Source organism: Camelus dromedarius, chromosome 10 (genome assembly GCF_036321535.1).
Source record: "Camelus dromedarius isolate mCamDro1 chromosome 10, mCamDro1.pat, whole genome shotgun sequence".
Classification (NCBI taxonomy): Eukaryota; Metazoa; Chordata; class Mammalia; order Artiodactyla; family Camelidae; genus Camelus; species Camelus dromedarius.
Window position 1 is genome coordinate 2,841,861 of NC_087445.1, and position 24,123 is coordinate 2,865,983.

The 24,123-nt window shown below is 42.6% G+C and overlaps 1 long non-coding RNA gene and 1 other non-coding gene across 3 annotated transcripts in view; one reads left to right on the forward strand and one right to left on the reverse strand.

Moving 5' to 3' along the window:
- Positions 1-24,123, reverse strand: part of LOC105084689 (uncharacterized) — a 63,091-nt gene that overhangs the window by 353 nt on the left and 38,615 nt on the right. For both annotated transcript variants that reach the window (XR_010382564.1, XR_004135272.2), the window contains one exon: positions 1,456-1,612. This is a non-coding gene — a long non-coding RNA (uncharacterized LOC105084689). The remainder of the gene's footprint in view (positions 1-1,455; positions 1,613-24,123) is intronic.
- TRNAV-AAC (transfer RNA valine (anticodon AAC)) lies at positions 20,388-20,459 on the forward strand. The gene has a single exon. It is a non-coding gene; the product is annotated as a tRNA-Val (tRNA).

Here is a 24,123-nt window from a genome sequence, read left to right on the forward strand (position 1 = left end):
TAGAATGTTTATTAATTAAAATACTTTATGAAGGCAGTGAGCGTGTCAGGCCATCATAAACTCTGTTGTTTTTTGTCTGTGTTAAATACTCATTTTTTTGCTCTCGTCTATGGTGGCATTACTGATATTGGAAGGGTTCTGTTTATTTTCTGACACCAAGTTCCTTCATTACCCTTCGGAATGATCTCTTCTGTCATCTCGCAGCCTTGTTATTTTTTGTATGGGGTGCCTAATAATTAGAGGGGATATTTATAGAGCCAATCCAATGATTATTACAATAAATGAAAGTGCCATACTGAAAAACAGTATAGCTGATAATATGGGACTGATGGAAACGGACAGAAAATGTTTTTTCTGAATTTGTACCATCTGGTTGTACCTTGTCTTCATCGTAGCTAAGGAGAGAACTGAGACCAGGAATAGCTTCCCCATTTCACAGCTGGCAGCGAGGCGTGGTGGGGAAGGACTCCAACTGCTGTAAGCCTGTGGTGAGGCGTCAGCGGACTGCAGCCCACTGGCCTCCTGTGTTTATAAAGGTTTATCAGAAGACAGACACGCTCATTCCTGTAGACCCATTCCTACAGCTGCTGTCCAGCTCCACCGGCAGAGCTGAGTCGTGCTGCAGAACCTAAAACGCTTACTAGCTGGCTGTTAACAAAAAGTTTGCTGGCCCACCTTAAGACAAGGTTATCGGAGGCCAGTGATACACAAGCGGGCTGCGTGGATTGGTGGCGTTGGCACGCTTTGGGAATTTACTAGAAAAGCAGGCTCTTCAGTGCCACCCCAGACCCACTGAGTCAGAACCCTGGGCCTGAAGCCCAGGAATCTGTCTTTAATGAGCTGTCCTGGTGGTTCTGATGCACCAGCAGAGGCAATCCCTAAATTCCTTCCAGCTGAATGTGGCCATGGTTCTATAATTTGACTCGGGCCACGGCCAACGCGGGCCAGATCTGGAAACAACATAGAGATCCCAACTCCTCTGTGTGGTCTTTCCACAAAAAACACATGTTCATCTGCGGGAGAGTGGAGATCCGTGAACTCCGTGCCTGGGATATGAGAAAGGAATTCCCTTTTTAGTGCTCTGCACCGCCTTGGGGCGGGCCTCCGTCGAGGGTGTGGGCTGATGACAGAACAGGTGGGCGGGGAGAGAGTTGAGGGGGCTGATTCAGACCCTCTTCCATCCCTCCCACCGAGGGGGCTCCAGCTGACCAACTCTGACCTGGGCAAGGCTCCTGATCTCTCAGGGCCCCTATCCTCCTCATCTGTATATAAATCAGAGATGACGTGTGGCCCTCGCTGACTTCTTAGGGTTGAGAGCCCTGGTGGTGGCGAAGAGATCTGGACCAGAGGCGACAAAGTCCACCGAAAGAATCAGAACAAGCTCTGGACCCCGCACTGAGTTCAGTTCAATCCCCCCCCCGCCCCCCGGCTCAGCCTCACCTCCCAGCCCCTCACCTGCACAGCGACACGGGCCCTCGTGCAGGAATGCGAGGGCTACTGCGAGAAGGTGGTGTCCTTGCTGAGCCCCTCCTGCGAGGCGTCCGGGCGCAGCAGACCGACCAAGCAGTAAGCTGCTCAGGTCATGCAGTGGCCTCCTTCGTGGATACTCTACCTGGGAAAACCAATCATGAAGTGTCAAGCAGGGGTTTCTCTCTTCTCTAACCTCATCTTCCCATCTCCTGGCATGATCAGCCACCCTTCCTCAGCCCTTCAGTGGTGGATTTTATACATAACTTTCACTTGGTTCATTCAAAAGTCATAGGGAATATGCACTCCCTGAAACTGTACATGTAAAACATTAATTGCATTAATTGGAATTCAAATTGAGAGACACTTTCCTTTAAATGTGTTTCCCCAAATGACCATTCATTGCCATCCAATTTTATGTTCTTTATAAATTACATATACCTCTGTAAGCTAACTTCGTTTTTCACACTGGCCTATGGAGAAGTTTTTCATCAGATTTTTGTCCCCAGATCCACCATATTTATTCAGGACTTAGGTAAACACAAGGCCCCATTTTTTTTGGCACGACGGACATACTTAACAGCTTCGGGAATGCTGCTAAATTTCGGGCAGCAGCCACGTTGATGTAAAGGCAGGTGTTTCATTTTTGGTAACTGGCAACTGACCTCCCAAAAGGAGAAGTGGAGATGGCCTATTAGTCATCCAAAAAAGACTATTTGCCAAGTTTTAATTGCTTTTAATGAAGGCTGCACCTAATGAGAACACAGGTCGAACACGAATCTGTTCAATTGTTCACATTGTCATGATGGAAGGCGTGCTGGACGCCATTTTCTGCATAGGTTCCCTGCCAGGAAATCCCAACAACTGCCATCGGGAGGATCTTGAAAGGACGTTGTGATCTGTTAGGAACATAGTGGACCTCAGGAAAACAGAGGGACCCGCGGCAGTGTTACAAAAAGAAATGAGCTATAGAGATAACCCCAAATCAGCTTGGCGTGGCCGAAGCAACACGACCGACATGGCAGGGCGTATTTATTATCATTGGCTTGCCCGCACTCCTTAGGGATTTCCTTTCTTGGGGCAAAGGGAACGAGCCCTTTCAGCTGAGATGCTGTGAAGGGAGCCAGCCTTGCAGAGGTAGCTCTTGCTCTGAGAATGAGACACACCCCGGTGAGCCGTGTCCATCAGAAGAGGCATCCGCAGCCATGTCCTTCTCAAAGTCAGTTAAACCCCTTTACATCCCTCTTTTTCCTGGAGAGTGTTCTCCTCCTTCAGCTGCTTCCTACCCACGGGACTTGAGGGTACAGGAGTGTGATGTAAGCTCCCAACAAGGCAAAAAAGTCAAGTCAGGTAAGAGCTCACACTAAAGCTAGCCCAGGAAATGCCTCTGTCCCAAAGCACCATCTTTGTACACAATGGACACCAGCTTGTATTTTTGTGGAATGGGGGCTGGTGGATAAGAACCTGTTTTATTTTTATAAAGAAAAAAAATCACGTAGATGAGGAGAAATTGATGAGCAAGTTCTGACTGGTGAGTTATTATATAATAATGAGGATTGCAGCTTAAAGCCCAAGTCAAGATGCCAAAAGAATAATCTTCATAATTACGAAGTTCAATCAGCAGCAGCAGTAGGTGGATTCCTGTTGAGAGCCTCTTCTGAGCAAGAGGAGAAGCAAGATGAGGCAGGAACAGAGAAGAGCAGGAGGCTCCCTGCTGTGGACTGAGGGGAACAGCAGCCCGCCAGAGGAGACATGGCCAGGGGTCCAGAAAGTGATGCCGATACCACAGAAAAGAATAAAATGAGGAAGAGGTCTGAAAAAGACAGCACGGAACAGATCGCCAAGAGTTGGTCAAAGACCTTCTCCTTCAGGACACCCATGGGCTGCAGAGCAGCTGCCAGCCCAGAATACTTGTATGTTGACAGCTGAAGTGTCAGGAAGCTCGCTTGGCCCTAATATCAACGGATGCTTTATCTTTGTGTCTACAGCGCCCACCTTGCGTGGAATCATGGGAGGTTTTCATGGATCACAGGAGTTGGCTATGAATCACGGGAGACTAGAGCTGTATGAGACTGCTGTCCTCTTATACCCAGGAAATCTGGAGAAGGCATGGCATGCCCAACACCAGCCAGCACCTCCAGCAGTCAAGTGAGATGCAGAACAGGGATCTGGTTCGGTCTGACGTTCTTACTCTCTTACTGTCCTCATTTCCTCCCCAGTTGTTTTACATGATAATTTCAAAAGAATGGGTGACTGCTGTCTACACAACTCCTCTAACAAGAGAGTTCTGGGCCTCTCGGCCACCGCAGGTGTATGCATAATTATGCACACAGAGTATATGTCTGCACTAACGGCAAACAGCTGCCGTGGGGGAAGCGATTAGCAAATCTCTGAATTAGCCTTCTGCTTACACTTAAATTCCAAAAGCTAATTGGCTAAAATGTTCCTCCTTAATTAGAAGCAATTAATATGTGAAACCATGTTTGCATTTCACAAGAGTTTGCACTGCACGATTGAAATCTCCTAGTTCGTTTACTAATGTAATGGTCTCTAATGGCCTGTAATCATAAGGTGCACACAATTAAGGTGGGATTTTCAAAGTGTAAGTAAGGGAGGATCCTTGTATTTATGAATTATTCTTCCACTGCTGAGGACGTAACCTGCATCCACCCTGGACTGGAAGACACCCATCATGCATGCGTGTGCTTGCCCTAACAAACCCCCCTGCCTAGGAAGTCCTGGCCGGTCAACTTTGACCCCTTCCTGAGTTTCCTCCTCTTTGTTCTCATTCTCCCTCCCATAAGAAGGCTTGTCCTCTCTCATCCTCACTGGAATCAGACCCTCTCAGCATCAATGTCAATGGAAGTCCTTCCAAAAGACGTGTGCCAGTGGTGGAGCTCCACCCTCGGTAGCAGTAATACTAGCTGGAAAACCAGTTTCTTGCTCAATATCTGTCAAGCCCTAAGTTATCTCACCAAACAAACCCAACAAATATGACTTTGATAGAGACTCAAAATGAGCAGGACAGAGCGCTAAAACGCAGCACTAAAAAGGTCTTCTAACTGATTAAGCCAGGCCCACCCATGATAATCTTCTTTTTAATCAACTTAAAGGTGATTGAATAGGGATTTTAATCACATCTGCAAAATTCCTTCGCAGCAGCACCTATGCTAGTGTTTGGTTGAACACCTGGGAGAAGGTGTGTGCAGGTTACAAAATGGCCTGCTTCCCTTCCACCCTCCGAGTCTGGAGAGAAAATGACCCTAACTGGAAACACACTGGAAAGAGAACGCTGGGGACTGCAGTTGAGCCTAGATGAAGAGACACAGCAGAAGCCATCACAGAGAGGTTAAGCAGCTCTGCGGGCTCCATTACAAAGAACAGAATCCATTCTTGCTGGTTTAGCAAAGAGAGATTCAAAGGCAATGAGTGAATGAGAATAGAAACAGAATTCTTGAGAAGACTGGAGAAAAAAACTGGGCTGAGTTTTGAGGAGCAATGCCAATGCCATAGGAATATTTTACCAAGAGAATTTCACCTCTTTTAAGATCAAGAAGCCACCAGTCAAGCTAGAAGGTTCTGGAAAACTTCTGAACCACACCACCACAACCACACTTCCCAGGAGAAACAGCAGAAACAACCCAAATATGGCCCCAAAACTCACTTCCGCTTTCTACTTTCTCTGACTGCACTGAATGGGTGGGACCAAACCACGTTCTAATCTCTAGCTGCAAGGGAGTCTGGGCAGTTTTTATTTCTTCACCTCTGAAATATAAGCCGGGTGGAATGGCTGTTGGGCACCAGTCCACCACAGTAATATACAGCTGTTACAGGTACCACAGCCTTCAGCCATTGGGGAGCAAAGCCAGGATTCAAAGTCAGTTCACACTTTTCACCCCCCGGCACACTTCCTCACATGATCCGAAATGGTCTTTCTTATCTTTTCAGATTGGGGGTTCTTTTCTGTCTGGGACTTGTCTAGCAATATTTCTGGTCTCTAAATTTGCATTTACCTATTATATCCACAGTTTCCATTGTTGTCATCAGCTGCAGGATTTTCTGATACAGCCTATACAGGAGAAAATAAAAACAACCAGCTCTGTTTCTAGTCTGTCCACATCACTCCGGGCATTGGGGAGGCTGTAGTATGGACAGCCCTCCTTTCTGCCTGAGCCAGTCACTTCAAAACGCTTCTGTCTATGGAAGCTAGCAAAGCAGTTACTGGACAATTAAACCCAGTGATCTTAGCGACACTTGGAATTTAACAGAATGCAAAAAGAAGCATTTGGAGAAAAAAAACCCCAAACTTCTGGCAATGATAATTGAAAATATCTGCAATGACAATCAAGCCTTCCTCGGGTCTTTATGTCCTATTACATCAGCCCTAGACATCAGAATTCCTACAGAAATCTCAGTGAGCACACGTGGGCCAACTTCTGGGCAGACACACCAATGCAGCAGTGCGAAGCTGTCAAAGGACCATGACCGTCCACTGTGGGCAGTTCCTGAACAAAGGCAGATTTACACCTGTGTCAGTATGACTCCTTCATAACCATTAGGAACTTGGAAACAGACATTTTAGAGTCTCTAAGGGGAATCAAATCACCATTCCCAGCAAACAGTCCCAATATCAAAGTTCTAAATAAATGAGGCAGAACTTCAAAATTGGTAAATCTAAACAAAAGGATTTTGTGACACAACTGTATCCTTCTTCCTAGGGGAGAACCCTCACAGTAAGCCTTTAAGAGAAATAACCTTTCTTAGGTGGTTTACTCAACAAATACCACGCATACAGTATATTTGGCTGTATACATATAAGAGGCCTGATAAATGACAGAGCAAAACCTATATACATATTTATTTCAGACAATGTGATTATCTGGGCGATCAGAAAAACCCTTGTGAGTCTGCAGAGACCAATGTTTACTGACATTGGAAAAAGTCCCTGATCTACTGATTAATTAAGAAGCAGATTACAAAAAGGGGTATATTGTATATTTCTGGAAAAAAAGTATCTTTATATAGTACAGAGGCCAAGTCAGAGAGAGTGAGCCATTTTCATTATATTATTCATACAAATAGTATTCAATGTTACGTATTGATATTAATGTAATATTATTTGATAATTATTATATATTACAACTGAATATGTTGCATTATATTATTATTTTATTTTATTTTATTTTACTATTGTTTAGAGTAATTTATACTTTGTGCGTACCTGTATTTTCTAATTACTCTGCAAAAAAACCATCTTTCTATTAGGAAGGACTTTTTAAAAAAGAGATGTATTATCTTCCTTCCCCATTTGCTTTCTCTCCGCTTTCCCTCTCCCCTTCTTCCTTTTCAAACTAGCGTTCTAAAAACTAGTTTCTTCAGGGATTTCTTGCAAGCAGCCTTCATTCACCACGGAAGCAAGGAGCCTCCTGCAACGTCGTGTAACTTTGCAGAGGATGCAGACGTGCGCGCTGGGAGAAACGAAGGCAGCCTGGGCTCTGGGAGATGCTGCAAGGCAGGCAGGGCTGGGCTGGAGTCTGCCGTCAGACAAAGGGACCACTGCACATGGGAGGCGAGCAGATGCCAACAGACAGCTTTTGTGAGTCCCTTCATGTTAATTAACTTTTGTGAGAACCTTCATGTTAATTAACTTTGCTCGAGCTTTCCCTGGACTTGAAAGCTTTGGAGTGGTTTGTTTTTGTAAAATGCTTTGACTCCAGAGAGAGCCGCTTCAAGAGGGAAAAAAGGAGAAACAAAAAGAAAGAAAGGGAAAATTTTTAAGTGGGGCTTTGCTTACCAGGAAATTTCTTCCCTTGGCTCTGTCCCTCCCCTCCCCCCACAAGGACTGATTCAACCATCAGAGAGAATTTTAATGGCTTTTTTCTTACCCTAAAAAATAAACCAGAACCAGACTTTCACCGCAGTGGAAACTGGCTTTGCCTCACCCAGCGAAGACAGGTGTGTGTGTGTGTGTGTGTGTGTGTGTGTGTGTGTGTGTGTGTGTGTGTGTGTGTGTGTGTGATGCACTTGTGTCTGCAAAGGAAGCAAATTCAAGGTATGAGGAGTCTCTGCCTAGTTTATTACAAGTAGAGAAAAAGGAAATCGGAGTTAGATTTGTGAGAGCTGGTCTGATTAGTGAACAAACTTGCTCATCCATAGAGCGTCAGGACTCAGGTGAGACAATGGTGGCGGTTCCTGGTGTTTCCAAGACTTTATGTGACTGGACCGGATGTTAGAGTCTAACAGAGGCTAAGAAAGAAGAGAAAGTGCTGGGAAGTGGAAAATCTAATCCGCCCTCTAGCGATTTATAAAGTCTGCATGGCATAAAGTTACGCTCATATGCCCATCACCTACATTCTGTAACTAACATTTTGCCGTATTTGCTTTTTTCACATTGGTAACCATCTATCTGTTGCTCCTACCTGTCCATCGAGTCATCTTATTCTTCAAGTGTTTTTAACTGGCTGACATCAGTACATCTCACCTTTAAACACTTCAGCATACATCTGTTAATTAGAGTTCAACATTCATTTATGGTTTGTGGAATTTTTAAGGTAAAATTTACATACGGTAAAATGCACAAATATAAAGTTGACCCATTTGATGAGTTTTAACGAATGCATACAATTTGCCTTCTTAGAAAAGTACTTTCAAATTTAACAAAAACTTGTAAAAGAATCATGTGAAGCTCTCCCTTTTGCTCTCTACCCAGATTCACTACTTATTTTTAGCTATTTGCAAGTAAGTTGCATACATCATGTACCTTTACATCTTAATAATTCTGTGTGTATTTCCTGAGAATAAGAGCATTCTCTTATTCAGGAAATATGTCTTTGATAGGATACTTTTATCTAAACTACAGTTGTCCATATTGCAATTTTGACAATTATCCCAGTAATTTTCTTTATAACAGGTTCCAGTCCTTTATGAATTGTGGTTTTCACTTTTATAAGCATCTTTCTTTCTCTGGTTTAATGACTTTTGATTTAAATTCCATCATCTTAAGTCACCATAACAACCCTTGAATTCTTACTGTTTCCATTAGTCTGGTAAATCTTTGCCCATCTTTTTATTTTTACTCTTTGAATCACTGTGTTTTGATCAGGTGTGTCTTTTGATCACAGCAAAGAGTTGGTTGTGCTGCATAAGCCAATTTGAAGAACTTTTCAAATATACGTGAGTTAGAGCTATTCACATCAACCATCTGACATATGTTAGGTCTCAATTTTATGTTATAATTACCATGTGTAATGTATCATATTTACTGTGCTTCTTTCCCTATTTAGAGTATCACCTATATTTATTATAAGTTTCTTTTGGTATTTAAGAATTTTTTTGTTCTAATTATTGCCTTTGTATTTATGTATTTTGTAGTTCCCCCTACTCCTTTTTCCTTACTTACCCTTTTATTATCTGAACCATCAGTGGTATCATCTGACTCCGACTTATACTACAACAGGCAACAATCTTCTTCTGCTTTTCCCCTATCTTTGTCCTGTGTCTTCCATTTTCTAGTTGTGTTTTTTTATCTTTGTCAGAAAATACAATTTTTATATGCTCATCACCTATATTCCCTCCTTTTTTTGACTCCTAGCTCAACAATTAGCTACATTAAGTGGTCACCATTGGTTATCTCGCTGAAGTTTCCCCTATTATCACTTAGTGGAATGAAGCTCATTCTCTCGTATACTCTTCAGGAAGAGCCTCTGTCCAGTATACCACGGCTTGGATAGCTCAGATGGGTATAAAACTCTCAACTAGCACTTCCCTTGAGGATCATGAAAATGCTGCTTCACTGTTGCCTTACTTTGTGTAGGGCTCAGGAGAAGCTCATGCCATGCCTGACTTTTTTTTTTCCTACAAGTAACTGGGTCTTTTTGCCTGGGGGCTCTAAGGATTTCTCTCCTTTGTCCTAAAGTCCGGTAGTTTTACTAGGATATATCTTGGGAATCCCTGTCTCACGTCAATTTTCAGTTACACAGTAGGCCTATTCTATATATAGACTGAATTTTTCTTTTATTTCCAGAAAGTTGCCTTGGATTATAAATTTAAATACTAGTTCCATTCCAGTATTTTGTCTGCTTCTTGAGGGACTACAATTATTCATGTGTTGGACCTTCCATTTCAGCCACTTTCTCTTGGACCCTTTTAACTTCTTTATCTTATTTTGAGTCTCTTGGTTGTTTGCCTCCTTCTTCAATGTCTCTTGTTAAATTTATGTTGAAATATATTCTCCATTGGGACTTGTAATTTATTCTTAATTTCTGAGATGTGTTATTTTTTCTTAACATCTTTCTTGAGTTCAGTCAGTTCATATTGTGTTTCTTCCTGTTTTGCATCTACTTCTATCCTTAGGATTTTTTCAATTTATGATTTCAAATATTTAAAAAAAATCTATCTTCATATATTTGCTTTTGGGTACTTAATTCAGTTTGGAGGGTTGTGTTAAGTTTTCTTCTGCTCTGCCAATAGTGTTTTTTGCGGGGAGGAGGGAATTTTCATCAGCTCAAATGTTATGATTAACATTTTCTGTTTTCTTCTTGTAATTGTTTTATAGGAAGTCAGCTTGATTTTTTTCAATTTCTAGGCATTTTGTAGGCAGTGTTCCTAGAGTGCCTTCTTATGCTAGATTACTGAAGTATAGTTTCTTAAACGGATGACATTGTTGGCAGTTATGGTGGTGGTGGTGGTGGGGTACTGACTGGTGCAACAGTGTGCTGATAAATGTTTAACAATCAGATCCCCAGGGGAAGAAACTATCCTGATCTGTAGCATTTGAGAGTTTCTGTGGCATATATACTCCCTCTATGGCGAATTTCAAGCTACCAATGGCATGTCACTGAACACAGGGTTAGGAAGAGATGCTATCAGTCCTATGAGCCATTATGTCCCCTAAACATCATGTTTCTCTTTTGTTTTTGCATGATCTTTAATTCTCTCTCTTATTTTCTTCTTGTTCTTCATGGCAGCAACCTCAAGGCCACACCACTTCTCTATCTGACTTTTCCACTGAAGCAGCAGTGCTTCTTCAAGTTTTCCACTTCCAGGGCTGTTTGTTTTAAGCCCCTCTGCTGTAGCTAGTGCTCTGAATGACTCAGTCCAGGCGTGTGTTCAGTATTTTGACACTTACTGTTAGGTTTTTCTGGGGTGATTTTTGCCTGTGCTTCGTCTGTCTTTCACTTTCCTCTCTTATTTTTTGTGGGTCACTTAAGTCTCCCTCTCTCTATGCTCAGCATCCACACGCTTGCAGTGGTGGTGGGACTGTCCTGCAACTGGTGTTTATTTCTCTATGTGCAGGTAATTTGAAGGTCATGGTATTCTCCGCATACTAGTAATGCTGAAGGCATGGGCCACCTGTGGTTTTATTTGCACTACTTGGTGATTTTGTGTTTGGGAAACAGATGTATGAGGATACGTGGAGAGAGATTTGGATTCAGGCAGCCACCATCACCCCAGACATGAAGATGCTTCTGGCTTGACATTTTATTATCACAATTGTTTATTATTTCAGAGTCACACTGATGGAGAATGTGAAACTTTTACTTTACCCCACTTTAGGTGAGACTTACCCCTTGGGCTAAATGTGTGTGCTCCAGTAAATAAAGCATGATTTTAACATCTAGCCAGAATGATTAATATGGTGAATGGTAAATATCATCTCTATAATTTGGGGTCAGTAGAGCTGGTGGATTGATCCAACCAAAACTTTAGGTTAGGTCTCATCCAGCTGTTCATGTAAGCCTGACCTCAATGTATAGCAATTAGGCAGAAATGCTTGGCGACGGTGGAGGGAAAGGGAGGGAAATGTGTCAAAATAATAGCAACTGGAAGCTGCTTTTATTTTGATACAACAGTGTAGGGCAAGTTCTCAATTAAAAGCTGTTCAATGTTCCTATGGCTCTCAGTATTCACAAACGCACTTAATGTTTGCTTGTGGCTTAATCTCATCCCAACATGTCCCCCATGTGAAGATTCATCATCTTTATGTTTGCCACAACACCTAGCACAGATTCCTGAGTAAAGCTGTTGATTTATTGATTTGATTGTAATTTTATATTTTAAAAGCTTTTTTTTTTTTTTTTTTTTGTCAACACAGTCCTAAAATCAGTGACTCAGCAAAGCACAGAGGCTACAACTTACAACCTACAGCACAGGCTACGGCTCCATATGCTCACACGTACTCATTCATTCACTCATCATTCAGTCAAAAAACATTTTGAGCACAAGCTCGAGGGACGGTTTTGAGAATTATGGAAAGAAGAAATCAATCTGCCCTGAAGTAGCTGGACTCAGTTCCTTGCTGCATTCTGTCTCCAATCTAAATTTGGGGCATCTACTGGTCTATATAACAAACAATTTAATGAAAAGTTGAAAGTCAGTCCAGTGTACTGTCTGTATCTATATCTTTTGTCTATACCTTTGGATTTTTGATTCAGACATTGAAGCACCTAACTATTTTTATGTATTTGTCACTGGGATGGTAAATGCTCAATCTGAATTTATTTTCACTTTTCATTTCTCTGTTTTGATGCATCATAGGCACCAAATGCAGTTTAATGGACTGGAGAAAATATTCAGTTTTCTAACTAACTTAGAACGGAACATCTGCCACCTACTACATAAACGCTCACGGAAGTTTGAATTTCATTTAAAGAGTCTGTCGTAAACTACGTTGTTTTGTCGTAAAGTACGTTGTTTTGATTGAAAAAGATACATATGCCTACAGAAAGATTATAATATTTTTAAAGATCTTAGTCCAAGATTGCCTTCTGGTAATGGGAAAAAAAATTAATTAGACTTCAAACTAACTGGACCTAGCATGGTTTGGTTTGGTTTGCTGAGGTAACATTCCAGATGGAAATTTTGAAACTGAAAGAGGGTAACACAAATCAGATGTCCATTCAAGGGATTTTAAATAAATGTATACATGTAAATACACCCTTTGGGTCCTCAACAATATGATTTTCTTTGCTAAGGTTCTTTTGCACAACATGATATAGGCCCCACTTGGTAAGCAGTCTGCTTTGAAGCAATCCATCTTGCCTGGCTCCTTAGATCTTCTACTTTTTCTTTGCTCATGATACATTTACCAACATACCCCCTTAATTATACATGCCACTGCAGACCCTTATTATGCGGCTCCAGCTTCCTTCAGTGACTGAGTGAGGGAGACCCTGTCTGATTTCCCAGCTTCATTGAAGTGGAGAAATGCCTCAGTAACTCTTGTTTTAAATGTACAGCTACAAAGCTGCCTCGCTTGGGGTGTATAAAGAAGTTTATAAAGAAGTTTATAAAGATGCAAGATGATTAAAGCAGGAAGGGTTCCACTAGCTACTGAGATTATGGATTTTTAAAATTTCTTCTCTAACTTTTCCAAATTTTTTTCAATGCATGTGTATTACTTTTCTCAAAACCACATGATCAAAATTTATTTGAAACACACACACAGATACAAAACTGAAAGGAAATACACCAGAAGTATAGTTATCGGAGTTAGAGTGATTTTTGTATTCTTCATACTTGTAGTGTTTTCCAAATATTATTTTGGAAATAAGAACAATTTAGCACAAAAAATAGCCCATGAGCTACTAATAAAAAATTATTCCCTTTATGAAAGTCAATAAGCATTTTAAAGCAGTCCAATGTGTTGAAAGTACTGTAAAAAGTGGTAAGTACAGAAATAATTTCCACAATTTGGAAAAAGAATATTTGCATATACTGTTAAATGAAGGATTTTGAGGTGAGAGGATTATATAGGTGGGCGCTATATGCCACCACAGATTCCCTCATGAGAAGTAGGCAAAGAGAGATTTGACACACACACAGATGAGGAGGCAATGTGACTACAGAGGCAGAGACTGAAATGATGCATCCATAAGCCAAGGAATGTTGGCAACCATCAGAAGCTAGGCAAGGCAAGAAACGGATTCTTCCCCAGAGCTTCCAGAGGGGGTACAGCTGTGCCTCACCCTGATCTCAGACTTCTATTCTGCAGAAATGTGAAAGAATAAATTTCTGTTGCTGTTTTAAGCCTCACTGGTGGCTTGATACCCTGGCAGGGTTTCAGGAATGGCCACTGCTGCTGGCAGGTTAGGCACTCAGGAATCACGTGATCGGCCTTGGTGTGGAGAAGTGACATGGTTTAGTTCATTCTTCTTTCTTGCTACTGGGGCCAGTTCTTTAAAAAGCCCATTGAGTAAGCAACTGAGAGGCTATGGAAAGAAGCTAATGTCCGCAGGGTGGGTCATCTGTCCACCTACATATCTGTAGCCTCTTCTGTGATGGGGGTTTTGGGGTGGCCAGTCACATGGGATATAAATATTCTCACATACTACTGCAAAGAAGTCCATTTCCAGTCTTCTTCCCCAAGCCTCCTTGTTACCAGGTCCTTCCAAGTCTCTGACCATTTGTCCAAATGAACAGCCACTGCCTATGAAACAACAAAGATCCTTCCTCCAGGCAACGTCACCTTTCAGGGAAAGGTGACATGAGCTGTGTCAATTAAAGTTCTGAAAACCAGGAGGATTTTCCTCACCTATTCCCTGCTGACCCACTGAGTACTCAGTTCAGGAAACCACCCGAGAAGTCCATCAGGACCACTTCCAATTGAGCAGGCCATTCTATTGAGTCTGGATTCCTTGGGAAAAGATCTTGAAAAGTTCAGGTTAACCAACATCCAAATAATTGCTCTTCCAGAGAATAAGAATAGAGAAAATAGAAGAGAGGGAATTAACAGTAAAAATAACATGACAAACGTTCCCAGAACCGAAGGATACAAATTTCTAGATGGAAAAGGCTTGGCCCCACAGATGAAAATTAACCCACACCAAATCCCAACATTGTGAAATTCAGAACACAGTGAACCAAAAAGAACCTCCAATATTCCAGAGATTGGTTTTTAAGGTCACAATCTGACAGACGTGAAAATGCCTTTAGACTTCTCAAAAATAACGCTGGAAACTAAAAATAATGGAGCAATGCCTCAAGGAAAATCTGAAGGAAAATAATCTCCAATCTAGAGTTTACGTACAACAAACTATCAATTAAAAATGACAGTAAAAGACAAGGTCAGATGTTCCAGGTTTCAAAAAGTGTATTTCCTACACACAACACGTCTCAAGAAGCTTCACCAAAATGAGGAAGTAAACCAAGAAAGAGGAAGGCGTGGGATATAGAAAACAGGAACTTCTGCATAGCATAGAGTTGAAGGGAGCATCTAGGATGCTTGTGAAGAGCGAGCCCAGCCAAGCGCAGCCAATCCCGACAGAGACAGCAGGGCTCAGGGACAGGCACGGGGAGCACGCTTGTCACCACGCCCTCTGCCATTGTACCACCTGCTTATTGTCCTCAAACTAACACATGCACATCGCTTTAAAAGCCAAACAGTACTGGACGGCATTAACAAAATATCTTGTAGTAACCTATAATGAAAAAGAATATGAAAAGGAATCTATGTATGTCTATGTATGACTGAAACATTGTGCTGTACACCAGAAATTGACACATTGTAACTGACTGTACTTCAATTAAAAAAATACAGTTCTGGCAATTAAAGGGAACAAACTACATGCAACATCGATAAATCTCAGAAACATTATGCTGAGTGAAAGAAGCCAGATCCTCAAAAATACTTTTTTATATAAAGTTCTAAAATTGGCAAAACAAATCTAATTTATTGTGACGGAAATCAGATCAATGATTGTTTGGGGCGTGTGGCGTGAGAAGTGGCACAAGGAAACTTTCTGGGGGATACAAACGTTCTGTATCTTACACAGGGATGTTCATTTGTCAAACCTCACTAAACTATACAATTCAGATCTGTGCATTTTACTGAGTGTAAATGATACTTTGATAAACAACATGTGATTTGTGTGTGTATATAAATATGTGTGCATATCTGTTCTTTGCCCCACCCCTTTCCTTTCCTCCCTTGAGAAGATGTAAGAACTAGGAACTAAGGAATACAATGTCAGGTAAAGGCAAAGCAATTACAAAGATGAGAGAAAAGAAGTCTCAGGATGACAGCTGTAACATAGGTCCAGATAAAGGGAGAATGGAGATCTGTAGGACCGCCAAGAAAATTAACGGAATGGATAGATCCTTTCATGAGGAAGTTGGAAGACCAGGAGGTTATTAAAAGGTATAGGAGTGAATACCAAACAAAAGAGGGGGTTAGGGTATAGCTCAGTGGTAGAGTGCATGCTCAGCATGCACAAGGTCCTGGGTTCAATCCCCAGTACCTCCGTTAAGAGGAGGGGAAGAAAAAGACTTGAAATATAATACAATGAAAAAAAAAAAGAAAGGCAATCATTAACTTCCAAGAGGGAAAATGTAAGGAAGAAAAAATCAGAATACTCTACAATGCTCAGCTGGGAATACTAGTATAGTAATATTATAATAATGTAATATTTATGTATTATGTAATATTTATATATTATTAGTAATATTTATAACAACGTAAACACTAAATACTAATTCTAAAATTTGTGACATCATTATATGGGGGGACACAGGAAGGAAGGCTGAGGGGATGGTTCCTCTACTGTAGTGTGAAATCAGTAGATGAACCAGAAGAATCAAAATAATTCATTTCATACACATATTAGTTAGAATCATAGACATGTAAATGTCAGAAAAAATAGTTTAAAAAAAGTAGTTGCCCCTAGGAAAGGAATGGAGGACGAGGAGAGTAGAAACCACTGTGTTTTGGCACAGGCCGCTGAATACTATTTCACTCTTTATGAATATTATGTGTGTCCTGCATTGATAAAATAAAAATTACCTAAAAACTGTTGTGGATTCTAAATTCTATTTACAAGGCAACACTATTCTTTTCCAACAATGGAGTTCAACTTTCTAGGGAGATTTCTGGAGCAATTTGGAAAAAATTCTGAAGAAATTCGATAAGGTGGTTTATTAGTTCAAGAGGCCCTACAGAAACAAAGTGTCTTTATCTAGTTGTTTCCTTATTTTCTGAGGTTCAGACTAAAAACAAATTTAAAAAACTGCACGCTGCTTAGCAGCAAAGAAGAGATAGGAGCATTTACCATCTGGCTATGAAAGGAGCCAGAGCCCTTAAGTAATTTGCAGAATGTGGTACCCTTTACCCTCACAGTCCTAGCTATCAGCCAGTCAATTAATTACAGTATTTCCTAAGATCCTCTGTTCTAATATCCACCATCAACTGCATAACAGCTTTGAGGTAGGAGGGTGGGGAAGGACTGGCAAGCCTACTTTGACCCAAATTACAAATAGCATCCCAATTACAGAAATATTAACATGGGAAGACCATGCATCGTCAACTGAGGGATATTTTGAAATGCCCTGTTTTCTGGTCTTGTTCCACACGTCCCACCTTGGCCTGATGGCTTTGGTATTTATGTAAGTCTGTACAGTGAATACACCACCCAGAGTCCCCTCCAGGACTGAGGCCCTGGTTCCCCTAGCTGTCCTGACTGTTGGCTGCCAAGAGCTTTTAACTGAGTCCCTCCCTATGATTTGCCTTTGGTTCAGAAGAGCTACCTTTCCCGAGTTCACACCTCTTCTCCGAACAGCTCACACCCAATGAGCGGTGGGGCGGGGGGAGGAACGCCAACCCTTTGAGGGCACTTCCAGCCCCAGAGCTGCGGTGAGGTTGGCTGAGGCCGTTTTTGAGACTGCCCTGCAGCTCAGCCTCTCCCTCTGCCCAGTCCTGCTTGCTTCCCTTCCCTCCAAGGATGCAGATCCTGAGAAACCTCTCCAACAGAACCCCAGGATGCAAATCTCCCCAGAGCCAGCCTCCAGGGATCCCAACCTGGGACAATGTTTAATTTCAGACTTTGGCCTTTCCTTTCATGCTAAAGATAAGAATTCTGGTATTTAAGTTTCTGTGTTTTTTGTTTGTTTGTTTTTTGTTTTGTTTTGTTTTTGTTTTTTGTTTTTTTGATGGTTAGTTTGTTTCCAGGTGAGTGAAATAAAATAAAAGCCCAGTTAGAAGTCAGCATTAATCCAAGTCCCGGGGATTATAATTCAGCTCCAACGTTGTCATGTAGGATTTATGCTCTTGTATTTCTTCTGCTTAGATCACAAGTCCATTCTCTTGAATGTGGATCCATAAGAGAACCGTATCAGTCTTCTTAAGGTCTTCAGAATGGATATTCTCGTATTAAAGGTTTTTAAGCCTGATAGGATCACCCCTGTGTGTGTGGAAATGACACCATCACACACGAAGTCTTGACTTACTTCCTAAGGCCAAGGGCTGGTGCTTTTCCAGGTCAAAGCCCACAGCAAGGCTTTTTGACCACACGACTCAGACGCAGGCTGCAATCTTGCTTTCCTCCTGAGCAGACACCTCCCTTCCATGAATTGCTTACTGCCCCCCAGCCTCCTTGTCCTCCACGTCAAATGAGGATAAAGGAGAGAATGCTGGGAAGTATTTAGCCCGGGCCTGGCACAGTGCAGGGGCTCGGGGATCTTCCCTTCCCATTCCTGTCTCCTGTGCCCGACTCTGGGTTGCACCATATCCCACTCACTCCTTCCCTCTGAACATCCTATACAAGACCAGGAAGATGGGCTCAGCGCACGTGCTGTGTGGACTCCACCTGCGGCCTCGGGAAGGACAGGGCGAGACCAGCTTTTCCAGGTGTGCCAGGCCAGGCAGGGTGCAGCCTGACTCTCACCCCAGCCCCGGGGAAGAGGCCACTGCATTCAGTGAACCCAGAGGCCCCAAGGGGGAGGGCTCAAGCTGCCTCCCGTTCCCTTGGGAACTGGAGGGGGGTGTCAGGATGCATCCCCTTTCTGCGCTCAGCTGGGAATGAGCTGGTGGAGTTTCCCCTCCAAGCAGAGAGAGAATGCGCTTCCCCTCTCCCGCCCCCATTCCCCCCCACCTCCGCCCCAGCCCACCAGTTCTCTGGGCAACCCTGGTTTGCAGTTTGGGCCTTTCTTTCTGCACACAATTGACATGGAGAGCCCGGGTCTGGTCCATTCAAACACCACATGGAACACTGTTTTTGTTACTCAGCTTCTACAAACATGAGCTTATGCACCAGAGGCAAAATCGAACTGGCCAGTTCTCTCCCAGTGAGTGCTGGCGCTTCCTCCTGTGGTGCGGTGTTTTCTGCAACTTTAAGATTGAACCTTCTACATTATTGTTCATGGGGGCTCCTGTAGACACTGAGTTCTGGTTCCTTTCTCCCCCTGATGCTGAAAGGTTCGATTCTTCCTTCTATCCATCAACAAATCGCATTGAATGCCGGTGCTCAGTGACCCAGGATGCCACTGGAGACAAAACACACCACACATATTTTCTGGTCTCCCTGGAAAATTAGTGCCAGCAGTTTCATCACTGCAGAGAGGGAAACACACACAGAGAGGTGAAGATCTGCTTTGGGGTTTTTTGTTTGTTTTTCTAGTAAGAGATTTCTCCCTCCTCCAAGCAGTGAAATTTACATTGTACCAATTTGTCTGCAAATTGACCAGTTAACTTGAATTCCTGCGTGTCTCACGTCTCACGCCCTTTCTCCCAATCTCGTGCCACACATATTCCAGGCTCTCGATGTGTCCTCCTCTAGTGCTGTTTGAAATTCGTCTCATTGTCATCCTGCCTCGTTAAGAGCAGCACTGAAAACATTTTAATTCAAAGTCTTATCCCCTGTGTCCCTCTTTTTAAAGTCCATTTGAAAGAATCCTTTTTTGTTTACGAACGGCCTGTTTTTGATTCGGCTGGAAAACTGGTTGGGTGGCTCAGCCCTGTTTCTCTCTTCTGCTCAACTTTCCCTTTTATGAAGAGATACAATCTCGCCCCCTCTGGAAATGAACCGGGAGGAGGCCCAGGAGCCCTGGGCCTCGCGGAAGCCCTCACGTCGTGCTGGGTGTGACGCCGCCCGTCCGTGGGGTGGAGAAGACAATTAATCTCTCACTACGCAGCAGTGGTGCCTGACTGCTTGAAGATGAAAATGTTTGTGTCCAGGGTGGTCTGCTTAAAACAGTTCCCACAGGATGCGATGCAACTTGAAAAGGAAACTCTTTCAGATGAGTCACTCATTTAACAATAATAATTAGCATTTGGGACTCTTGCTTGGGACACCCAGCAGAATATTTTATTGATTCCTTACGCGTTTCCACACCCTGGCTGGGACCTCAAACAAGGCAACGTATTAAAGACTAACATCCAATCTCATTTGTAGGACTCTGGAATGGGGGAGGCCGAGTTTAACAACTGTTCAAGAGACAAGGACTTAGGGGATTTAGAAGACTTCAAACTCAGAATATCCATCAGGGGGACCAAGTTGTCCAAAATGCCAATAAAATGTTGGGATGCGTTAATAAAAGTGTCATATCTCAAACAGAGAAAGTGATGGTCTCGTTGTATTCTTTCACCATCAGGTCATATTCAGAATTCTTTTTCAGTTATAGGTGGTGAATTCTAAAATTTCTATTAGTAAATAAGAAAGCGTCCAAAGAGGACAATCTGAATGATGAAAAATCGGGAAACCATACAGATTATCATACCTAGAGCAGCTAGGAGAACAGGGTTCTGGGTTAGACGGAACTGGGTTACAGTCCCTGCTCTGTAACCTACCAGCTGTGACCTTGGGAAAGCTGTACCTTCATCTGTAAACATGGAATAATAATAATAACAGAACCCATATCTCTAAGTGTTAACTAGATTACTATGTGTTGTTATGCTCATTTCTTGAGAAAGAAGAGCCCCCAGACTGGGCAGCAGGGGACCCTTGAGCAAGTGATTCAACTTCCACGCACATCAGTTTCCTTAGCAGAGAAAAAGACCCTTCCTGGATCAGGCAGTTCATGAATCAGATGTGTAAGCATGTGAAAGTTCCGTGAAAACACTAGGAAGTGCCCATAACAGTACTGCTAAAGTAATTTCAAAGCAGATGACACTAGCGTTTTAACATCGAAAACGCTCCAAGTTGGGGAGGTGCGGTGGTATAGCTCAGTGGTAGAGCGCATGATTAACACGCATGAGGTCCTGGGTTCAATCCCCAGTACCTCCTCTATAAATGAATAGAGAAACCTAATTAACTTCCCTCCTCAAAAATAAAAAGAGCTTTACAACAGCCTAGGGCTGTCGTAACTGGTTCCGAGAAACTAACATTAGAAATGCCCCAGTTTCCAAAAGATGGTGAGTTGGCAGAACCTGCCAGTGTCCATCCAATATCCATTCTTCCCTTGTTCCTTGCCACCAATCCATGACTTTGTCTAGGGCAGCACTGGGCCCAGAAATCACTCACTTTGTTTCACAGCCAAGCCAGTTCATGCAACCCAGTTCTAATCGATAAGATGTGAGCAGAAGTCACTGAGCCAGGCTTTAACTTTATTCTTGCTATGGTTTTCTTCTATCATATGCCTGCAGCCATAGGAGAAGTCTGTGTGAAGTATGAATTCAAGCATTTTTTTCCAACCTCAGGAAACTTTAATACAGAATTGAAGATTGTGAAAGCCAGGTGGGCAAACACCTGGAAATAGCACAGGGGCAGAATACTTAATAGGGCACAACACCCATTTGCCCTTCTCACAAAAATGTAGGACTGTGGTTAGACTCCAAATCTGGGGGCCTTTTCAAACTGATCTAGACAAAGCAGTGGCAGTGGACCAAGGGAAGGGAGGCAGGTGAGGTGTGAGTCTTTTCCTCTTCTAAATTCGGTAATTCTGAATGTCACAAAGGTCCTTTGTTTAAGAATACTGCATGTTCCAAGCAATTCCCGGAATTTTTTAAATGGCTTCCATTTTCCTGGAGGAGAAGCTTGTAATGATCTGCTTGGCTCTCTGCCTTTACAGCCTCTACTGGAGTCACTTAACCCCCAATTTGTAGGTTCACCCCTGCTCCCAACCCTGTCCCCAGGCAGCGGGGAGGCATGTCAGCCCAGTCTCTCCTGTCTGTCTTCCCCGGTCACCTGGCTCATCTACGAAAAGCAAAGGATCCCTGTTAGTCTCTGGTAGAGGTGGACATTTGCTCCTGGGTAGAAGTCAAAAATAAAGATGTACTTATTTTTTTTTTACGTCTGTTTGAAAATATAAAACAAAAGTAAAATCTTAAAAAAAATAAGCGTTCCAAAATACTTGCCAAGTATCAGCACTCTGAGGTGGTCAAGGCATTTAATGTGTGGGGACCTTCTGCTTCCAAGTGGTCACAGGAGGCTTAGGGGATCCTTTAGAATTTGTTCTAATTTTCTGGGAAACATCCCATTTAAAGGGAGGGAAAAAACACTTGAAACAAATTCCATGAAACCTCCACTACACAACCCTTAACATACAGCCTCTTCCTTTAAAAGCTTGCACAGTTCCACACTATTCCACTTTCATTCAGGCAGGTCAAAACTGTGCTTTTTTTTTTTTTTTTAATTTGAGGAAAGTAATTTGATGAAATTTAACAGCCCTAATGAATGAAGCTGAGGAAAATGCAGAAGGCTTTAATAACAGCAAACCTATTGAAACGAGAGCGCCTATGCATTGTTCTACTGACAGACTTACTAGCAGAGTAAACCAGATGTAGGTTGCCAAGGGAAGTCCAGCTTGTAAATTCTAAGAAAAGAGCATACTGCCAGGCTCTGCTGGGCTCTGTTATTTCTTCATTAAAATGCACTGTCAATCAGGTTGAAAAGAAATGTCTAATTAACACCATAGGGCACCAAAAAATTTAGTGTCAGAAACTCAGCTGCTATCCCCCTTTACAACTGTATCTCTCTAAGCAACTCCATTCCTCTCTTTCAACCCTTGCCCCACACTGGAGCCCCCCCCCCCCAATATTCTACTAGCTTATGATCAAAAGCATCAGAGAAATTGCAAAATGCATTGCATGACAGTTTCCTCTTTATAGCTGTGAACTAGTTAGGACTGAAGTTTCCAGCAACTTCTCTTCTTTTTATGCCCTGCATCAATGCGAGGACCCAAACACAATGGGACATAACAAAACCCAGTAGGTTCCATCTTGAGATCGCCCCATCCAAGATGTGGAAGAATTAGAAGAGTTCTAGCCTGGGAGAATCTAGTGCTGGCTTCACCACAGAACAACTTATGGGATTTTGGGGGAACATTCCCTCCTACCGCTGAGCCTCAGCTCATAAACTCATAAAATAGTGGTAAGTAATAAGGTCTCGTCAACCCACTTCAAGGATCGCTTCAAGGATAAAGTGAGTCAGGGTGTATGAAAGGGCTCTGTAATATCTGATGCACAATTATCATTACCCAGTGTCAGCAGAGTTGTGTCAGGTCCACGTGGGTTTGGTTAGTAGGAGGCTTACCGCATCCTGACGCCTCAGGAAGGGTCACGTGCTCCCCTCTGCTCACACACTGCTCATGTCCAGGTCGTGAGGACCAAGTGGAAGCTGAGGATGAACCCAGGGATGTGGACTTGGGGGAGGTTCTAGGAGGAGGGACTACAAGATGCCACTGAGAGGCTCTAAGGCTTAGGCTGGAATCCTCCCCACTCTCTCGACAACCAGGCACCAAATACTGTCCGTTTCTCCATCGCCATGTCTTCCCCACTTCCACAGATTCTCTTCATTCTCATCTTTCTCAGGAGAACACGCTGGCTCTCCTGCCGTGGAATTCAACTGATCTTTATGGCATCTTCTCCCCTCTAATCCCTTCCGCAGGCAGCTACCAGATCAGCCCTAGTTAAACTCCATTTAACATATGTCCATCTCACTGTTTGAAGATTTCAGTGGTTCCCTTGTGTCTACACACGAAGTCTCACGTTCCTCAACTGGCATTTGCGGCTCCCCACAGGGATGTCACTGTCTGCTTTGCAGGCTCATTTCGTTATCAATTCCCTCTTTAAACCTGCCTGGTCATTTTGAAGTCTCTTCTTCCTTACTTGTACTTTTAACAGCCTTTTTTATTTCTTTAAATACATTCAACATAATAATTTTACATTCTGTGTGTGATCACACTAATGTTTGGTGTCTTTGCTGATTTTATTCTACCATTTGTTGTTTTGCTGATTCTTCCTCATAGTACCTAGTTTTCTCACATCTTCTCTGATTTGGAAAAAAAAAATTGACTCATGTTCTTTATAATTTTCTCTAAAGAAATTCTTTGAAGCCTGGTTAAAGGAACATTCCTCCAGACAGGATTTTAGTTTGCATAAGCCATGTATCTCAGGCCCTATTAACCTTGGTTCTCTTGAACTAAATTCTTGGTTCAAGGTTGATCAAAACATATGGGCAGTGTGAATTTAGGTCACACTCCTCCATAAGGAGCTGTGGTTCTGAATTCTTAGGGATGTTTTTACCCCTGAGCTAAAACCAAAAGAGGACAAATTTTTTTCTCATGTCCCTATAGGGGGTTAGATTTTTTTTGTACAGGTAACCCACTGAAGTAGTTTCAGGTTTACCTGGTCTCTGATGAGACCTCCCTTGTCCTCATCACCCTTGGGCAGCCCTTTAAAAGCAATGCTCCAGGCAGTCAGGGGCTGACACTGCTCACAGAGTAGCAGCTGGCTTCAGTGCTCATTACTTGCCTGCATCCATCTTTTTAGATGTTTTAGAATTTAAAGATTTCCCTTATTTTTTGAAAATTCAGCTATACATTTAAAAAGACAAAAAAATAATCCAGAATTTTTAGGGACTTCATAAGGGAGTGATTCTCAAGACATTGCTATGACTTCTATACAAGACCTCTTGGATCCTCCAGATAATCTTTTTGTTTTTCTAGCCT